Source organism: Malus domestica, chromosome 05, assembly GCF_042453785.1.
Source record: "Malus domestica chromosome 05, GDT2T_hap1".
Classification (NCBI taxonomy): domain Eukaryota; kingdom Viridiplantae; phylum Streptophyta; class Magnoliopsida; order Rosales; family Rosaceae; genus Malus; species Malus domestica.
The window spans coordinates 34,033,370-34,053,540 of NC_091665.1; positions in this window are offsets into that span (position 1 = coordinate 34,033,370).

Genomic DNA, 20,171 nt, shown 5'->3' on the forward strand with positions numbered 1-20,171 from the left:
CTTCTTATAACACCATTTCCCGAAGAAAATAGAACTTTTCGCCAAGTTAATAATTTGGCCAGACTTCCGCCCATAGTTCTCCAAGATCCGAATAACAGTCCCCACCTCATTTTCATCCGCTTTACAAAAAACCACCGAGTCATCTGCAAAAAACAAATGCGAGATGGCGTGTGCTCCAAGTGCCACCCGCACCCCACTAATAAGCCCTGCCCTTTCATTTGCCCGAATATACGCAGATAATGCTTCTGCACATATGAGAAAAAGAAAAGGTGACAACGGATCACCCTGCCTCAAACCCCTCTGGGGTCGGAAGAAACCCGAGGGAACACCATTGATTAGCACGCTATACGACACCGACGATATACATTCACGAATCCAAGCGCAAAAAGATGGATGAAAACCCATATTCCTCATAACGTCAAGGAGAAAATGCCATTCCACACGATCATACGCTTTTGCCATATCCAGTTTGACTGCCATCCTACCATTCTCGCCTTCCACACCTTGTTTTAGGGAATGCAACATTGCAGCATAACTTTTTAAACCAATATTTCACCTGTTTAATCGCAGCCTCAATTGTTTTGGAGAGTGCGAAGATGATATGTCTTCTTAAGTGTTCATACGGCATCTGCAAAAGAAAGAAAGCAATGGAAGAAAGTTAATGATAAGTGAAAAAAATGTAAAATGTGAATGGACAAAAGTGGGAAAATAAGGTAGAATTTAGTAAAAAATACTAAGTTTTTTTGTCAAAGCATTTTATCCTAATCAAAATCCCAAACTGAAACAACATTTGTAATTAGATGTAAGAAAAATTTGGCCCAAGCAGTTGAGTATGGTACCAACATTATTATACTACTATTTTAATCACATTGAATAAAAAATGTAAACGTTTAGTCATAGGTTAGTAAAATAAACAGTCTGCTCATAAATTTTGCAATACATCTTTAAACACTATGTTTGCAGTATAGTTGTTTACATTATTGTCTCCATCTGGAATCAAAATCTTCAAACCTTCTTTTGATGTAACTCTAGATAATGCTACATATAATTGACCATGGGTAAAAACAGGTTCAGGAAGATATAAACCAACTTGTTTCAAAGATTGACCTTGACTTTTGTTGATGGTCATTGCATAACATGATCTAGCAGGAAATTGGCGTCTTTTAAAAATAAAAGGTCACTTATTTTCCGTTGTTGTCAAAGTGATTCTCGGAATGAATACTTTGTGACCAATATTGTTTCCAGCAAGTATTTTAGCTTCAATAATTTGGTTGAATAATTGAGTAACTACTAATCTAGTTCCATTACACAAACCCAAAGACTGATTTAAATTTCGTTACAGCATAATTGGCATTCCTATTTTCAAAATTAGGTTATGTGTAGGTAAACCATTGAAATCGAGCTTATTCAAAAATTTAATAGGATACAATATTTCTAAATTTTCATTATTTCCATTTGAAGAACACAAAGAATCATAGCTTAGAAACACATGTTAATCTCCAGGCAACAAATGGGTTATATAATTGTTTATATCTGTAACAGTTGTGTTTCAAGGTGTTATAATAGCACGTTCTCTCAAGTAGGCAAAATCTTGATAAGAATGTTCAAAATTGGGATAAGTTCCAAGAAAAATTGATAAAATTGGGTTGCAAGAAGAATTAACTATTAAATCTTTAGGTATTTCAATCAGAGATGTATCTTTATCATTTGAATTGTTTTAACCGATTTTTCCATCACCTATTTGTAAAATCCAATTTGCAAAATCACTTATTGTTCTCTTTTCATCAATGTCTAACCCATTTTTTGATAATCTCATGTTTTCTTTTAAATAAAATATTTTAAAATGTGACCATAAATAAGAACTATTTAAAGAAGCATTTATTATGTCCTCTTTGCTTCCTCCAGGTATAACAGGTAATATTTGTCGAAAATCACCACCTAATAAAAGAGTTTTACCACCAAATGGAGTATTGCCTTGTGAATCATTTAAATGGGACATAATATCATAAAGTGATTTATCTAATGCTTCAAAACAATGTTTGTGATTCATCGGTGCTTCATCCCATATAATCAAATCTGTTTTTTCAATTAATGTTGCAAGATGAGTTTTTTTTTTATTGCACAAATTGAAGAATCAGTAACAACCAAGGGAAATTTAAATCTGGAATGTGTTGTTCTACCAGCTGGTAATAACAACGAAGCTATCCCTAATGATGCCACAGCTAAAACAATTTTTTTATCAGATCTAAGCTTACTTATGATAACATCCCATAAGAAAGTTTTTCCAGTGCCTCCATGGCCATAAACAAAAAACAAACCACCTTTTTTTCTTTCCACGGCATCTATAACACAATCGTAGATAAGTTTTTGATCTTGATTAAGTTGCAATTTTAAATTTGCGTGTTTTTTTTACAATTGTTCAGAATCATAGTTTAATTCTTCTCTTAGAAGCTTATTTTTAATTTTTAACATTTTTCTTGCATCATGTATTGGTAAATGATACTTGGCTAAAGAACTCGATGCATTGTTAAAAAGCAATTCTAATTCAAATAACACAGAATTTTTTAATTCATCTTGTGGTATGATCATATCAGGAATTGCAAAAGTTTTTCGCAAGTTGTACAAAATGTCAACATACATGTTTTGCCAATGAGTATCAAAAGGAGTTTCAGGTTCTACCACATCACAATATAAAATGATTGTAACAAATAATTGTCTCAACTGAGGAGATGACGCTACATTTACAGCACTTGACAAAGCCTTAATCCATTATTTATCATCTCCTGACAATCCCAATGATTGACATGCAGCATGATATGAAGGATGTACAATACCATTAACAGTTTTGAGATCATCAAAGTTTAATGCACCTTTTTTCAAGTTCAAAAGCATTCATAAATAATATAATTCACCAGATACAGGATGCACATACGCTCTTCTACCTATTGAACCTTTTTGTTTTCTAGGTTTCCACATTTTTTCCCGTGTGTCATATAACAATTTTGAAGGAAATTGTGCATAAGTGAGTGAGCACGCTTCACTATAAATTTTGTTAGTTTTAAACCAACTTGTTAACATTGTATGGTTAGAGGCTTTTTGTTTGATAATTGAATGGAGTGATTAATCACCACTGAAAACAATATTCTATTCAAACGGTAAATGCACTGGTAATCGCTCTACAGAAGGTTAAATTGTTTCTATTCAAACGGTAAATGCACTGAAAACAATATTCTATTCAAACGGTAAATGCACTGAAAACAATATTCTATTCTATTCAAGTTTGCAAATTCACTCGGAAAAGGACTGGTTAAATTGTTTCTGGCTAGATTAAGCTCTTTGAGGCTAGTAAAATTAAAAAGCCAACTAGGAAATGCAGAATTAATCTTATTATCTGACAAATCAAGGATCAAAAGGGATGTGAAATTAATCTTTTGCAGTGAGAGTGGAATGCTTTTGATTTGGCACGACGACAAGTGTAACTCTAACAATGAAGGAAGCGTGTTAATATCATACGCCCAACTGACTCTTGTGCTGCTAAGGTCAATGCCTTCGAGATTAAGGTATTTTAGGGAAGAGAGGTGAGAAACCCAACTCAAGTTGCTGGAAGATAAATTGTAATTAAACCCGAGATCAAGAAAATTCAGGCTTGACAGGTTACCAAGAGAATAGGGAATCTCTCCCCCGAACGATGAAGAGGAAAGATTGAGATATTGCAAACTGTTAAGCTGCCCAAAGAAGTTTGGAATGGGAATAATGCCGTGGAAATTATTCATGCTCAGGTCAACGTAATTCAAATATTTCAAGGTTAACAAAGAAGCATTTATCTTACCTCCCAAGCAAGACTGTTCATGAGCCAACTCGTCCCACCGTTCATCAGAATATGAAAATGGATAAGGATATGGATTGCGGAGGTTCATCTTGACGACACGACCAGTGCTGTTGTTGCATGAAATTCCTTCCCATCGACAGCAATCATGTCCCACCCAAGAAGAAAGCCTACCCGAATGATCAACAAGCTCGTTTTTAAAGCTCACAAGCGCTCTGCGTTCTTCCTCAATGCATAATGATTTCACAACACCAGTGGTCGGAGTTCCGATATCACCGGAGCAAAGTATAGCAGCGGGTAGATAAAAGGATGCCATAAACAAAAGGTGAAAACAGAGGGAAACATTGAGGTAAATAGGCTTGAATAAAAAGCTTTTTGCATGCAAGGTATCCATTGGATAAATCAGGTATGAGAAGTGAGAACAACGTAAACGTATAATATATAGGAGAAATTTTGCCAAAATATCTGGTATTCAAGCCACGTGTCATAACACGATAGGATTTATTTTTTATACGTACAATAATAGTATTATTAATTAATTAATGCACGTTCATGACTTTGGTAACCAAAGCAATAACGTCGACTCCCAAGTCCCAACTACATCGACTCCCAAATCCCAACTACTTTTTTGGGTGAAGGAGCTTGAACAATGTGAATTTTCAAAATTTTTGTTTTTGTTTTTTTTTTAGAAAGGTATTTTTATTACCATCACAAAATAATTATAAAGGAGGAAGCTCAAATACAATTTGCACAATGCTTACCCGCTTACACCCTAACATTGATCATGTATGTTGTGCATAAACATTTCTTTCAGTCTCCTTTTATCTGCGGAACTATCAAATTAGATAGCTTATTTGTCCGTGCTTATTTTTTAGTTTTTTTTAGGTATTTGATTTATGTCCTCCTGATCAAGTGTGTTTTATAGCGTTTGTTTCTCGCATACTAGCTCAAATAAATACAACTTTTGTTTTTTTTTTTTTTTTACCAAACAACAACATTAATTTGTTATTTATTTTTATTTTTGTGGTGAATGAAACACTTCCTGAATCCTAACTGGGGACAAAAGAAACAAGTGTGTTCACACCCAAAATCTCCATCATAATAAGTAATTAATGACTTTGAATTAATTATAGTCAACACAACTGTTAATGGTTTGGTCACACCAAATGCCATTTGTAGTGAATTCCGTTATGCCGACGGAGACTTCGAATTAAGGGTCTTGAATTCACACCAGCGTCGATTAGACGGTAGACTATTATCATCATATTTAATGTTAATTTTCCAATTATGTCCTTATTTTACTAAATAAAACTATTTAATAATTAGGGGTATTTTTGTCAAATTATCACAACCCCATTTTCTCCACACCTTTTTTTCTAGGAAAACTAATGAAAAAGGGTTGAAAACTTTGAGTTTTAACGATAAGGACAAAATAAAAGGTAAAGTGAATAGTACCATGATTGGCTTTTTAGTGTAAAAATATGATTTTTCGTTAAAGTGAACAGTACATGGAGCTTTTCGTTAAAGTTCCCTTTTTTCCTTGGAAAACTCTCCTCAACTGCTCAACACATGCATAGGATGTGAGCAATTGCTAGTACTATTTAGGAGAAAGCTTAGCTGCTGAAAAAATCAGCAGTAGCTCCTGCTGCTAGCGAATCACGGGTGGACACGTGTCCAAGTTGTGATTAAAAAAATCAATTACTTGGACACGTGTCCACTCGTGATTCGCTAGCTACAGGAGATGCTGCTGATTTTTCAGCAGCCAAACTCCGTTCTATTATTTATGGTTTCTACATTATGTCAAGTGTGTTTAAGTCTTGTACCACTTAATATATGTACTGAAATTCTACATATAAATATTGAGACGATAAATAGAATTGTATACTGGGTGCAAAGTTTTAAGCTGGTAAGTCTACTTGACTGTGACCAGGGAAGGCTGAAAAGTCTATGTGAGTCTTCTCGGCCCCCGAAAAAGGATGGATGAATGTGGCTTACCATCAGTTGTCCTCCTTTAAAAAATAATAAAATAAATAAATAAATAAAATTGTTTAAAAGCTATTCATTGTTGTAAAAATCAAACCGACGTAGTTCACAAAAGAATTTGGAATTTGATTTGGATTTGATTTGTGTGGTTTGTATCATTTGCGAATTTGGAATTTGGAGTTTGATGGGTATTATGGGTGTCAACAGAAGACTACAAAACGATATTCTTGTATCAATTATTTTCGAATTGATACAACTCTAGGTGGACAATTTTTTATTTTTTATTTTTTTTTGAACAAACGATATTGTGGGGTAGAGAATGGGCTTAGCCTCACAAAGCTAATTTGAAGAAAATGTCTATTGAACTTTTCTTGAATTTTATACCAATTGTTCATGGAGGGAATTTCCGTGGGGAATGCTTCATAGCCGACGAGCACACAGCTCCCCGAGAGGTTGGCACCGGCTGATGCTTTCTGTCGAGCTTCTGCTTTACTGGCGGGCTTGTCGGGCAAAGCCTTTCGGGCAAGGCTGAAAGAGAATGACATGGTTAACTTTGAAAGGTGCCTTTGTGAGGCCTTAGGTGTAGGCCTTGAGGCTCACGATCAAGATTAACTTTGAATTGCTCAGGCGTGCCACTACCATCTTCAGCATAGCAAATGTAGAACGGATGTTTGAGTTTTAATTATATATTCGAGAGACTATGTTAGTTATTGACAGGTGCCTTTGTGGGGCCTTAGGTGTAGGCCTTGAGGCTTCCCATAAATAACTAACTTAGTACTCAAACACATAAGGTTCCTTTTGTTGGTTTTATGGGTCTTATAACCATCATACTTCTGATTACCTGAGCTCAAAGAGCAGAATGAATCCAAATAGATGCCTTTGTGGGGCCTTGAATAGGCCTTGAGGCTTCCCATCAGAACCCCTTCTGTACTCAATGTTCTTGCCCAAGAAATAGGAATCTAAATAGGTGCCTTTATGGGGCCTTGAATAGGCATTGAGGCTTCCCATCAGAATTTATCCCGTACTCGAACGTTCTTGCCCGAGAAATAGGATGAATCCAAATAGGTGCCTTTGTGGGGCCTTGAATAGGCCTTGAGGCTTCCCATCAGAATTCATCCCGTACTCGAACGTTATATGGTCATCATAATATAATAGAAATAAAACTAAGTGGTAGGTCGATTACTTGCGCCCCAAGTAACTTCGGACTTCTTGTTTATCAAAGCTTGTCGTGGATGGGTTAAGTCTACATCAGGTTCTTGTTTATGCCTTAAGGCCAAGGACTTTTTAGGGTGATCAAATCTTATATGCACGAGGGCTTAGAGCTTAGATCTGGCTTGAACTATGAAGACATATTCAAATCGGATTCAAGCGCTGAGAGAGTCTTTTAATAGCCATATTACTAGAAATAACTTGGATACAACTTAAAGTATACAACATATTGCTAGGCTAATGAATGAAAAGACAAAAACGAAGAAGGTCAGGCAAGGCTGATCGTCTTGCAACTTCCTATCTTTGTGGGTTAACAGAAGGTTTGAAAGCTTAGAAAAGGGGTTGGGAGGTGAGTTTGCAGAAAGAAAATCGATACTACAACAGGCGTTGAACAAGGTAGCAGAGCTATTACAAAGGGTTTGTCCCGAAAGGGATGAAGGCTTGGGCTGACTACAACTTCGTTTTGAAGGCAAATCTAGCTTTGAGCAGAGTTTGTGCTTTTGTTTGTTTGTTTGAGTGTCCTTGATTCTGAATTCTCTTTCTCCTTTTATAGCCACCTTGGCTTGGCCTCCTGTAGCAATAATCTTGCCCGAATGCAGTTTGAAGGATAGTGACTCATCAGCTATTTACTTGTACTGCCATCATAAAGTACTTTTGGGCTGATTAGCTGGCTAGTCTATACCACTTTGCCCTTGGGTAGGTGAGCAAGTGGTGCAAATGATCTGCACCTAGTCGGGAAAGGCGCTTTCTGCTTTCTAGGTCTGGGCTGAGCTTCGGGCTTTTCTTTCTCTTTTTGGGCCAACTCCCTTCTAAGCCCAAAGTTTAAGTTGCAACCCAAACAATGCCCCCTTCAATCAATATTCAGACTGGAATTCCAGGCGCCAATATTGATTGAATATCTGCATGCTTATATACCCGCTCTTGGAACTTGTGTTTTTCTGGACAGAAGGCCTACGACCATGCGTATCTTGCTCTTCTCACGACCTTTGGGTTACCCTCTGAGGTTTCTATAAATTCAGGTTTGATTTTGCCTTTTGCTCAGTTAACCAAATTCCTTCAACCTTCGCTTCAATTAACCCCGAGTATTTTTGCCTTCTTAGTTTTCTCCCTAAGACTGAGAAATGATCTCTTCAAGATTCAAATGGGGTTTCCTAAAACTCCCTTTTCGTGAGAAAAAAGAGTTTTCATCAAATAACCACTATCCCCAACACCCTTGGTCAGGCACCCCCTATCTCCAACACCCTTGGTCAGGCGGTGCTCCCATGAAGACTTGTCTTCCCGCTCGTCGCCATGATAAGTCAGGCTTCACCATCATATATGGTGATGACTCTGCCTGAAGATCCTCTACCAGGCGCGTCTTGGCCGCACAACCTGATCACCTGACTGGATTCTACCCATGAAGATACCAGAAAACCAGCTGAGACGTCATTGCACCTGGAAGGAGTCGTACATAGTACATCGGGATTGAATTGAATTTGTTGTAAACTTCACCAATTTGTCGAAAATGAAATAAACAATATCTTAACAATCTTGTGTCTTTTTTGTCTTCTTGAATGACTGATGAATATACACTATACTTTAGCATCCCGAAACCTGCTTTACCTTGCATCCTCCTCGATGTAACAATCCCTAACATCCCATAATGTAGGACAATACCTTTTCAAGAATTTAACATTAATGGGATGTTTCTGCCAATTCCCTTCGAGGTCCGCCAAGTAATATCCCCATTTGTCTAATACTTGACGAACTATGAAAGGACCTTCCCATGTCGGGCTCCACTTTCCAAAGCCCCTAAGCTGAGCTCCTAGAGGAAGAACTATCTTCCATACCAAATCTCCTTCCTTGTAAGACTTTGCTTTCACCCTTTTGTTATACACTCGGGCAACAACTCTCTTTCCTTCCTGAATCTAGTTCAGAGCTTCAATTCGGGCTACATCCTTGGCACATGGCTTCGATGTATTCTTCGCTGTGTAACCCAAGCTGATTTTGAATTCTGACATAACTCACATTGATCTCCATGGGAAGCACTGCATCTTGCCCGAAGGTTAGAGCATAAGGAGTTGTCCATATACCTGCCCTCTTGGAAGTTCTGTATGCCCACAAAGTATTCCCCAACTTTTCATGCCATTTTTCCGGACTATCTATCACCATTCTTTTGATAATGTTTACCAAAATCTTGTTGCTGGATTCTGCCTGGCCATTTAACTGCGGGTAGTAAGGACTGGACCGAATCATCTTTATTTTGTATTTGCTTGCAAATTCTTCAACTTCTTTTGAAATAAAAGATGGCCCTCGATCCGTCACTATGGTTTCAAGCACCCCAAATCTATGCAGAATCTTGGTCTCAATAAAAAATTTGACCACAGCTGAGGTTATGGTTTTTACCGCCGAGGCCTCTACCCATTTGGTAAAGTAATTCGTTGCTACAATGATAAAAGTGTGCCCCTTGCTAGAAGCCGGGTAAATATGCCCGATGAAGTCCATTGCCCATCCTCTGAAGGGCCAGGGCTTGACTACTGGATTTAAAGGCACATAGGATACATGTTGGAGAGGACCGTGCCTTTGACATTCCTCACACCCTCGGGCATAGGACTTGCAATCTTTTTCCATGTCGGGCCAAAAATAACCATATCGCCTAAGTAACCACCTCATCTTTGTCCCCGCCTGATGTGCTCCACATACTCCTTCATGTACTTCGACCATCACTCTCATGGACTCTTCTTGGCCTAAGCATTTCAATACTAACCCGTCTGGAGTCTTTCTTAGTAGGTCTTTCACCCATAAGACATACTTAGTTGCTTGTTGTCTATTTTTCTTGCTGGTGGGTGAAGAGGGATCTTTCAAATGATGGATGATGGGCGATCTCCAATCTTCTATCTCAGTTTCCTGAACCATTACATCCAGGCTGAATCCCCTTTCCAGGATAGAAGGAAGATTTCTCCTTTGAATCTCGACATCCAACCCATATCCTTTTTCCTGTATTGGCATGCCTGAGGCCAATTGCGTCATCTCATTAGCTGCTAGGTTGACTCCCCTGGGAACATGACTCACCGATATATCAGAATCCTAATAACTCAACAATTGTGTGGCCGCCAAATAGTATCCGGTCATGGTGATATGTCTGCATTTGAACTCCCCATTTAGCTGGTTTATTACCAATTCTGAATCACCAAACACCTCAACTTCCATTGCCTCCAGATCCATCAAGATTTCCAAACCAATTATTAAGGCCTCATACTCTGCCCGATTGTTGGTATTCCCTTGATAATCCAAGAGAAATGAGTAATAATGATAAATCCCTTGAGGGTTGATAATCACAATCCCAGCTCTTGAAGCCTTCTGAGTATAAGAACCATCGAAATACAGCTTCCAATGAGTAATCCATAAACCAGCCACTCTTCTTATCTCCTGCTAGATCCACTCATTTTTGCCCGAGATCCCTTTGCCTGGCGGGATCCAAACATTAGTAACTTCCAGGGTTCCCGGTATATTGATTATCTCATCTCGAGATTCTTGATGCTCCGCCAAGAAGTCAGTAATTGCTTGGCCTTTTACTGCCCTTTGGGGGACATACTGGAAGCTGAATTCTAATAATGCTTGAATCCACTTCCCAATCCTTCCTGTTAGCATTGGCTTTGACAACATGTACTTTATCACATCTGTCTTGGCGATGATGTGCACGTGACAAGGTAACATGTAATGCCTCAGTTTATTGGCAATAAAATACAGAGCTAAGCACAATCTCTCTACTGGGGAATACCTTGTTTCTACCTCGGTCAGAATTCTACTGAGGTAGTACACTGCCTGCTCTTTCCCGCCTTCATTATTCTGAGCCATCAAACTCCCAATTGATTTATCTGAAGCGGAGATATATAGCTTTAAGGGTTTTTCCCTCTGAGGTGGTACCAATACTGGCGGGGAAGTCAAATAAGCTTTGATACCATCGAAAGCCTCTTGGTGCGGTGGTCCCCACTCGAAATTCTCCTTATCCTTCAGTCTTAACAAAGGAGTCAGCGGCTGGATCTTGCCCGCTAGATTGGCAATGAATCTTCTTAAGAAATTAATTTTGCCCAACAGCCTCTGAAATTGCACTTTGTTGGTGGGTGAATGTGACTCTATTATTGCCCGAGCTTTATTTTTGTCCATTTCTACCCCTCTTTGATGAACCAGGAATCCTAAGAAATTGCCCGTTTTCACTCCAAACGCACACTTCTTTGGATTCATCTTCAATTTGTGGATCCTCATTCTTGTTAATGCCTGCCTGAGGTCTATCAGGTGTTGTTCTTCCGTCTTGGATTTCACCACGATGTCATCAATATACACCTCCATATTATGGCCAATCAGATCATGAAAGATGGCATTCATCGCCATTTGGTAAGTTGCACCAGCATTCTTGAGCCCGAAGGGCATAACCAGATATTCATATGCCCCCACATGCCCAGGGCACCTAAAAGCTGTTTTATGTATATCCTCCGGGGCCATCTTTATCTGATTATACCCGGCATTTCCATCCATAAAAGATAAGACTTTATGTTTTGCTACTGCATCTATGAATAGATTTGCCATGGGCATAGGATACTCATCTTTAGGTGTAGCACCATTAATATTCCTGTAGTCAACACAACATCGTACCGCTTTTGTTACGGCTTTTAAAACGGGTACAATGTTGGCTAACCACTCCACATATTTGGCTGGCCTGATAAATTCGGCTTTTACGAGCCTCTCAATCTCTTCTTTGACCTTCTCTTCTATCTCCTTCGACATCCTTCGTGGTGCTTGTTTAACCGACTTATATCCTTCCTTGATAGGCATTCTGTGTTCCACCAAAGTTGCATCTAAACCCGGTATCTCAGTGTAATGCCAAGCAAAACAATCTCTGAATTCTTGTAAGAGACAGATAATTTGTGCCCGATCCTCACTCTCTAATAAACCACTGATTTGTATTGGTCTTGGGTCCTCCTTTGTTCCTAGCTCAATAACTTCCAAAGGATCTTGGACCTCCAGTGGTGGCTTGTCAGGTTCTGCACACAAAAATTCGACTAGCTCCAGGCTCTCAGGCAAGTCATCTGGCTCATCTAGGTCATATATACACTCAGCCATTTGAATGGACCTTTCCAATTCTTCTTAACAAGATTCCTCGTTGCTTTTATCCTGGCTGGTTGAAGCTCCCACCTGCCATTCCTGTTATTCTCTGTCTAAGAGCTCATTTTCTTGTCTTATTTCTTTCCCATACACCAACAGTCGTTTAATCAGGGATCTGACTGCCATTACCTGATCTTTCCTTTTTTGTTCTATCATTGATGGTGTAGGGGTGTTGGGATGATATAAGGTCTGTCCCACTCCTCTCTAGTAAGGAGCATCCCTTGTTCTATGAGCTTTTGGGCCGTCACCTTGGTAGGACGGCTGTTCTCATCTACTCCCAAACACTTCAAGATTTCTACGTTGGGATTGTAGAAACTTGCTTCCGCTATATTGGCTGTGGGAAGAAATGGTCGTGATTCGGCCTCTACCATCTCCCAAAAGTCTGGCCCTTCTGCGCTTGCCTCATGATACACAGCCACTTGTTGATGTAAGGTGGAAGGTACAACAAGACTTTGGTGGATCCAATCTCTTCCAAGTAAGGCTCCATAGGTGGAGGTGCAGTCCACCACAAAGAACGCCAGCATGATCTGTTTAGACCCCAGATCTACTTCCAAAGGCAATATCCCAAGAGTCTTGGTGATAACGCCCGAGAAACTAGAAACTGTGAGGTCTGTAGGAATAAGATCCTATGTGCCTCTCCCCAACTTTTTCATCTGCTTGGCTGGTAATATATTAACAGCTGCCCCTCCATCAATAAAAATCCTTTTGAAGGGCACTCCCTCCAAATGAGCTATTACATATATGGGCTTTAGATGATTGGCAAGTGAAATGTTCGGGCGACTGAACACCATTTTGTCTGTGTAGATCCTTAAAGGACTTTCTTTGGATGCTTCAGATGATGCAGTTTTTCCCGACTCTCATTCTTATGCTATCTCCATATTAACATGAGCCATCATTGGCTCATTTGTTACATAATCTCCTTCCATGACGGCGGGCTGATTAGGTTGGGCAACAAACATAGCAGATAACACATACGCCATGTTTATATGAAAGTTGCTAGGCTCTGGCAGTTCCTCTTTTTTGCTCCCAATCTGGTCCATGAACTCATCCAACCACGCCATAGCATCTGGTGAAAGCAATGGTTCTGGTGCCCCCTCTAGCTGATTCACACCTGAACATGGTGTTTGTTTTGGAACTTCCCCGAAATGATCCTCTAATGATAGAGAAGGTTGTTTTTTCTCAGGGGAGACAGTTCCAAAGTAAATAGGCTGCTCTGCCTTCCATCCGGGAGTCGGCACCATAACCATATCTTCTTGAGCTCTCCTCAAGATTCTATATTTCCCAAGGTGTAGGCTTTGTGGCACATGATTTCCTTCGCCTTCAATCTTGCTGTTAGCCTTTTCCACCTCCTTCTTACTTCTCCAGCGGAGCTGACTGCTCCCCCCAGATGACGTTTTTTCTAACTTTTGATTTTTGGAAGCTTCCGACGTCGCTAGGGTTTTCAAGGAATTCATGTAGGCTTTGTGTTGCCTCTGAACCCTTCTGACCATGGAGGCACCCATTTACTTAACGGGTTGTCCATTCTTTCCGACCACATACCATTTTCGCCTAAGGCGGGCAGGATTATCTTTTGTGATGGGGTTTGTTATCCTGTCATTCCTCCTGACCTCTCTTCCCATATGGCTGTACTAAGAGTGCCCTACACTTCTCTCTTTTGGCTTCTTGGCATCTTTATCCTCTGCCTCCTCAGAAACTTCATGGTTACGAAATATTTCTGATAAAGCCCTTGGTTGGGAATCGCCTTCTAACCGCTGAAAGACACTTCGGGAGGTATCCCTTCCTGCAGTCCGCCGAGCTTTCTCTTGTGCCTCTTTTCTCTTTTGTTCTTCATTCCTCCTGATCAGTTCATGATCTATGAGGGCTCCTGCGGGCGGTATTTCGAGTTCCCTCTCTTTTCCCTTCTCCGCCCATGTCATACTGATCATATTTATAGGGGGCATCTGAGAAGGGATCCGTATGTTTATCCGTCACCGCAGCTTCTTCTAGTTGATTGGTTTTAAGCCCCCTCTTCTCCCTATCATTTTTCTCCCCAAGATGAGGTAAAGACATAGGGATAGGTGGTCTTAGAACCGGGTCATCTTCTTTTCTGGAGCCTGTAAAAACGTTCTCCAGTCTTTGTAGTATGTGTAACAAAGCAGTTTGGAAATCTTTTGATCCTTTTGACATATCGCTTTGATCAAAGATAATCCCACCGAGTGTGCCAAAACTATGTTCGCAGCGGGAATTTCCGTGGGGAATGCTTCCTGGCCGACGAGCACACAGCTCCCCGAAAGGTTGGCGCCGGTTGATGCTTTTTGTTGGGCTTTTGCTTTACTGGCGGGCTTGTCGGGCAAAGCCTGTCGGGCAAGGCTGAAAGAGAATGACAGAGTTAACTTTGAAAGGTGCATTTGTGAGGCCTTAGGTGTAGGCCTTGAGGCTCACGATCAAGATTAACTTTGAATTGCTCAAGCATGCCACTACCATCTTCAGCATAGCAAATGTAGAACATATGTTTGAGTTTTAATTATATATTCGAGAGACTATGTTAGTTATTGACAGGTGCCTTTGTGGGGCCTTAGGTGTAGGCCTTGAGGCTTCCCATAAATAACTAACTTAGTACTCAAACACATAAGGTTCTTTTTATTGGTTTTATGGGTCTTATAACCATCATACTTCTGATTACCTGAGCTCAAAGAGCAGAATGAATCCAAATAGGTGCCTTTGTGGGGCCTTGAATAGGCCTTGAGGCTTCCTATCAGAACCCCTTCTGTACTCAATGTTCTTGCCCGAGAAATAGGAATCCAAATAGGTGCCTTTGTGGGGCCTTGTATAGGCCTTGAGGCTTCCCATCAGAACCTTCTGTACTCAATGTTCTTGCCCGAGAAATAGGAATCCAAATAGGTGCCTTTGTGGGGCCTTGAATAGGCCTTGAGGCTTCCCATCAGAATTTATCCCGTACTCGAACGTTCTTGCCCGAGAAATAGGATGAATCCAAATAGGTGCCTTTGTGAGGCCTTGAATAGGCATTAAGGCTTCCCATCAAAATTCATCCCGTACTCGAACGTTCTTGCCCGAGAAATAGGATGAATCCATATAGGTGCCTTTGTGGGGCCTTGAATATGCCTTGAGGCTTCCCATCAGAATTCATCCCGTACTCGAACGTTATATGGTCATCATAATATAATAGAAATAAAACTAAGTGGTAGGTCGATTACTTGCGCCCCAAGTAACTTCGGACTTCTTGTTTATCAAAGCTTGTCGTGGATGGGTTAAGTCCACTTCAGGTTCTTTTTTATGCCTTGAGGCCAAGGACTTTTTCAGGTGATCAAATCTTATATGCCCGAGGGCTTAGAGCTTAGATCTGGCTTGAACTGTGAAGACATATTCAAATCGGATTCAAACGCTGAGAGAGTCTTTTAATAGCTATATTACTAGAAATAACTTGGATACAACTTGAAGTATACAACATATTGCTAGGCTAATGAATGAAAAGACAAAAACGAAGAAGGTCGGGCAAGGCTGATCGTCTTGCAACTTCCTATCTTCGTGGGTTAACAGAAGGTTTGAAAGCTTAGAAAAGGGGTTGGGAGGTGAGTTTGCATAAAGAAAATCAATACTACAGCAGGCGTTGAACAGGGTAACAGAGCTATTACAAAGGGTTTGTCTCGAAAGGGATGAAGGCTTGGGCTGACTACAGCTTCGTTTTGAAGGCAAATCTGGCTTTGAGCAGAGTTTGTGCTTTTATTTGTTTGTTTGAGTGTCCTTGATTCTGACTTCTCTTTCTCCTTTTATAGCCACCTTGGCTTGGCCTCCTGTAGCAATAATCTTGCCCGAATGCAGTTTGAATGATAGTGACTCATCAGCTATTTACTTGTACTGCCATCATAAAGTACTTTTGGGCTGATTAGCTGGCTGGTCTATACCACTTGGCCCTTGGGTAGGTGAGCAAATGGTGCAAATGATCTGCATCTAGTCGGGCAAGGCCCTTTCTGCTTTCTAGGTCTGGGCTGAGCTTCGGGCTTTTCTTTCTCTTTTTGTGCCAACTCCCTTCTAAGCCCAAAGTTTAAGTTTCAACCCAAACACCAATTATCAGGTAATTGTTATACTTGGATTTGTCAATTAGCCTCATGATTTGGAGACCAACAGACATGTACGGAGCCAATGAAGGCCCACTTGCGGCAGATGCCCCCACTCAAATAATATGTTAGTTAAGTTGCAGATTATATATACGTGTTATCATTGAAAAAAAATATATGTATCTAATATCAAGCATATCTCCATACTACTCCCTATCAAATACTATATGAGCAAACGTGTTCTTGTTCTGTCATTCAAACCAAAAAACCCTATCATGCTTCTAATGTGTTAATATTTTTCTCATCAATTTGCCACTTTCAACTGCTATATTAAATTTTTTGTAACATTGGAATTGTGATACATCGTCATTTGAAATCATTATCATATTGTATATAAGCCATACTATATACGATTTTCTTAATTGTTTTTCGGATTACCCCTACTAGAAGAAATTTCTTGTTCTGTCACTGACAGCATATGCTGTTTTTTTTTTCTATTTTTTTGTTTGTGACTCCATTCTCTTTGATTTTTGGTCTCTTTGGACTTTTCCTTGCGTCCGTGGCTGGCAGTGAATGAGGAGATTTGGACCGAGAGAAATTTGCACCTTGATTGCATCCTTGGACTTAGGTTTATGCGCTTTTGATTTTTCTTGGTCTTCCTTAATTTGATTTTCTGTGTGCGTTTGTGAATTTGGCCTCGAAGTCGTACCACGTGCGTCCATGGCCTTCTTTCGTCTGCACCAAAGGTAGGCCTAACTAGATTTTTAAACGTGTAATGAAAGGAAGATTAAATATGTAAATTAAATAATAGGTCTTCAACAGGTACACTGAACACTAACCTAATCATGACGAACCGCTGGAAAGTCGATAATTAGATTATTATATAAGTGTTGATTAATGTGCTTATTTCTTATTGGTGATACATTATTTTGTTACTAAATTTAATCTATCTAGAATTACCCTTTCTAAATCTTTTCATTGACTTCTGTGGCTACAATTATTTTTCTTTAGGTAATGCTAAGGAGAGTGAATTTCATAAACTAAATGGCTTGAAAGTTGATGATTGGATCACCACTTAAGTGTTAATTAATGTGATTATTTCTTATTGGTGACACAATATTTAGTTTACAAATTTAATTTATCTAGCATTACCCTTTTTCTTTTACCTTGATTTAGACATCTCTCTGTCATCCTCTTGAATACACAAAGCCTGGGCTGTTTCTATTGTGCAAAAGACCTGTTTACTAGCCTTGAATTGAAAGTTAGGATGGGTACTTCGACCAAAAAAAAGTTAGGATGGGCACTAGTTTTGGAGTGAATATGTTCTAACTTGAAAAATCAATGTCAAATTTAATTTTCACTTTCACGTTACATACTATATTATTCTAGGTTCTAACTTGAAAAATCAATGTCAAATTTAATTTTCGCATTCACATTACATACTAAATTATTCTACACATATGCAATTAAAACGATAAATAAAATGTGCACATAGAATGTAGAATTTAATGAGACAAAACCCACCACTGGGAAAATTCTTGAACTCCCAAGTTAGGACAAATACTAAGAGAAAGAAGTACATAAAGACTTATAAAACTCATTAACTAGAAACGCATACTACTAGTTAGTTTTGTCTCCGCACTTTACTACTTGATCTCTCTTCAACCTTCAAGTAGAAATTGCACAACACTAACATGACCGTCAATCACTGTCTCCTCAAACATTGCAAGATACTAACTCAATCATGCACAATGTATGAATTAAAATTATTTTTGAAATCAACTAATTACGACAAAGCATATTTTCATAATTGATTTTAATTAGAGTGCAATGAAAATCAATGAACAAAACTAAATTTCTCTTTCAAAAATACCTGGATACAAACTGATTTTTCTACCATAAACCTCACGAAAAATAAAAATTTCTCTTGAGAAAACACATGCAACTGACTGACATGAAAAACACAAACTTTCTGCTGCGAATCTCACATTAATGGGAGGAGTGACCTTGCATGTGCTTATCAGAGCAGATTGTTTCACGTGTGAAACCCAATGGTTACAGGCGCTCCACGACACCTGTTTGTGTGGTTTATATACTACGCTTAAAAATTTGCTACACAGGCATGTTTAGAATAAGTCCCACATTGATGGGAGGAGATATCTTGCATGTGTTTATAAGTAGTTGGGCTATTCTCCATATTACCAATTCATTTTATGATAAAACCTCAATTTTCTTCAGCTTTTTGTGCATGGTGCTGCCTCAAATGCAAACTACAATATATACCTTCAGAGCATACAACAATATATAAGAATATATATGAATTTCAAAACATGTAGCAAAGTAATGGATCTATATAATGCATGTAGTTGTTGTAGGCTATTATATATATATGACTTAAACAATGAAAATGGAGCAGCAATCCAATACTCAAAAACTCATTCTGATACACGCAGCAGCATCCTTTTCACTTTCACGAAAACACAATGGTAGCAACCACAACTCCTTTTTAACATCGACCCCTGTATGAATAACTTGCGGCAACAGCAAGCAAATCCCTAATGTAATCTCGTCTATATATAAGCTGCAGTAGGAGACTTCAACACGACTTAAACCTCTAAATAGATAATAAAAATAAAAACAAAACATTTGGAATTTTTTTTTCCAAAAAAAAAAATTTGGAATATTTAATCAATATGCTAAAGGTGCAAAACTATTAGGGGGCGTTTGTTGCGCTGGACTATCTCGGACTGGACTAGCTTCAAGGACTAAGCTGGACTGACTTAGACTAGACTAAGCTGGACTAACTTAGTGAAGCGTTTGGTGCAGTGTTGGACTAAGAAGCGGATAATAACAAATTCTAATATTATATTATTTAATATATAAATTATTAATATTTTATTATAATCTCGGTGATCGGAGATGACGAGGAGTCTATCGGGAGTGGTTGTTGAGCATGACGAGGACGAGAGAGGATAGTCTTAGCTAGTCCCATGGTTATTGGGGGGTCTCGCTAAGACCTCTTAGTGAAGGGTTTTGTCCATGCTAGTCCCCTTTAGTCTCATTAACGTTAGTCCCAGCATGAAACAAACACAGTATTGGACTAACACCTACTCCAGTCCAGTCCAGTCCCACTTAATGAGGGCAAACAAACGCCCCCTTAAGTTGTAATAAAGCAAGCACAACAGTAAATGTACAGATCAACCGGTAGGCTAGGGGTCTACGGCTAATTAAAAAGACATGGGATTTTAATTAAGATAAATGGAATCTTAATTAAAGTATCAAACTAATTAACGTGCAAAGTCCAAAACTATACGGTCAATTTAACACAGACTTACCATATGAATACATATGCACGTTAAATTTACTTGAGTAATTTCTTTAAAATGATTTATATTCTTATAATTAATAGCACATGAAATAAACTTAGACTAAAATAAGTAGAACTGAAAACATGATTATTTTAAAATATTATAGACTTAGACTTTTTGCTAGAAATTGTCAATTTTTCAGTAAAAAGTCTTCTTTTTAGCTTTAAATTCCTTTCTTTCCTTCATCGTGCAGAGGTTTGCTTGGAAGACAATTGGCCATCTTTTTACCCTTTTGACTATTCTGTCTGTAGTCCCAAACTTAATTAGTAAGTGGGAAATTCCTTTTTTTTTTTTTTTTTTTTTTCAAGGGGTCTTTTGATATGGGCTGTTCTAAATTTCTACACATATTTTGAATGGAAATTACTAGTATTACGCCTTATAAACAGGGTTAGTAAGTAGACCACATCTCCACGTTAGATATTTAGAACATGTTTGGTACTCTACTTGAATCCAACTTTTTAAACGCAAAAACAATTTTCAAGTTTTAGGCCTTAAAAACTTGTTTGGTAGGACTATTTTAAAAAACTTAACTCAAGACTAACTCAAAAATATAATCTATTATCTAAAAACACAAAAAGAGAATTTTAG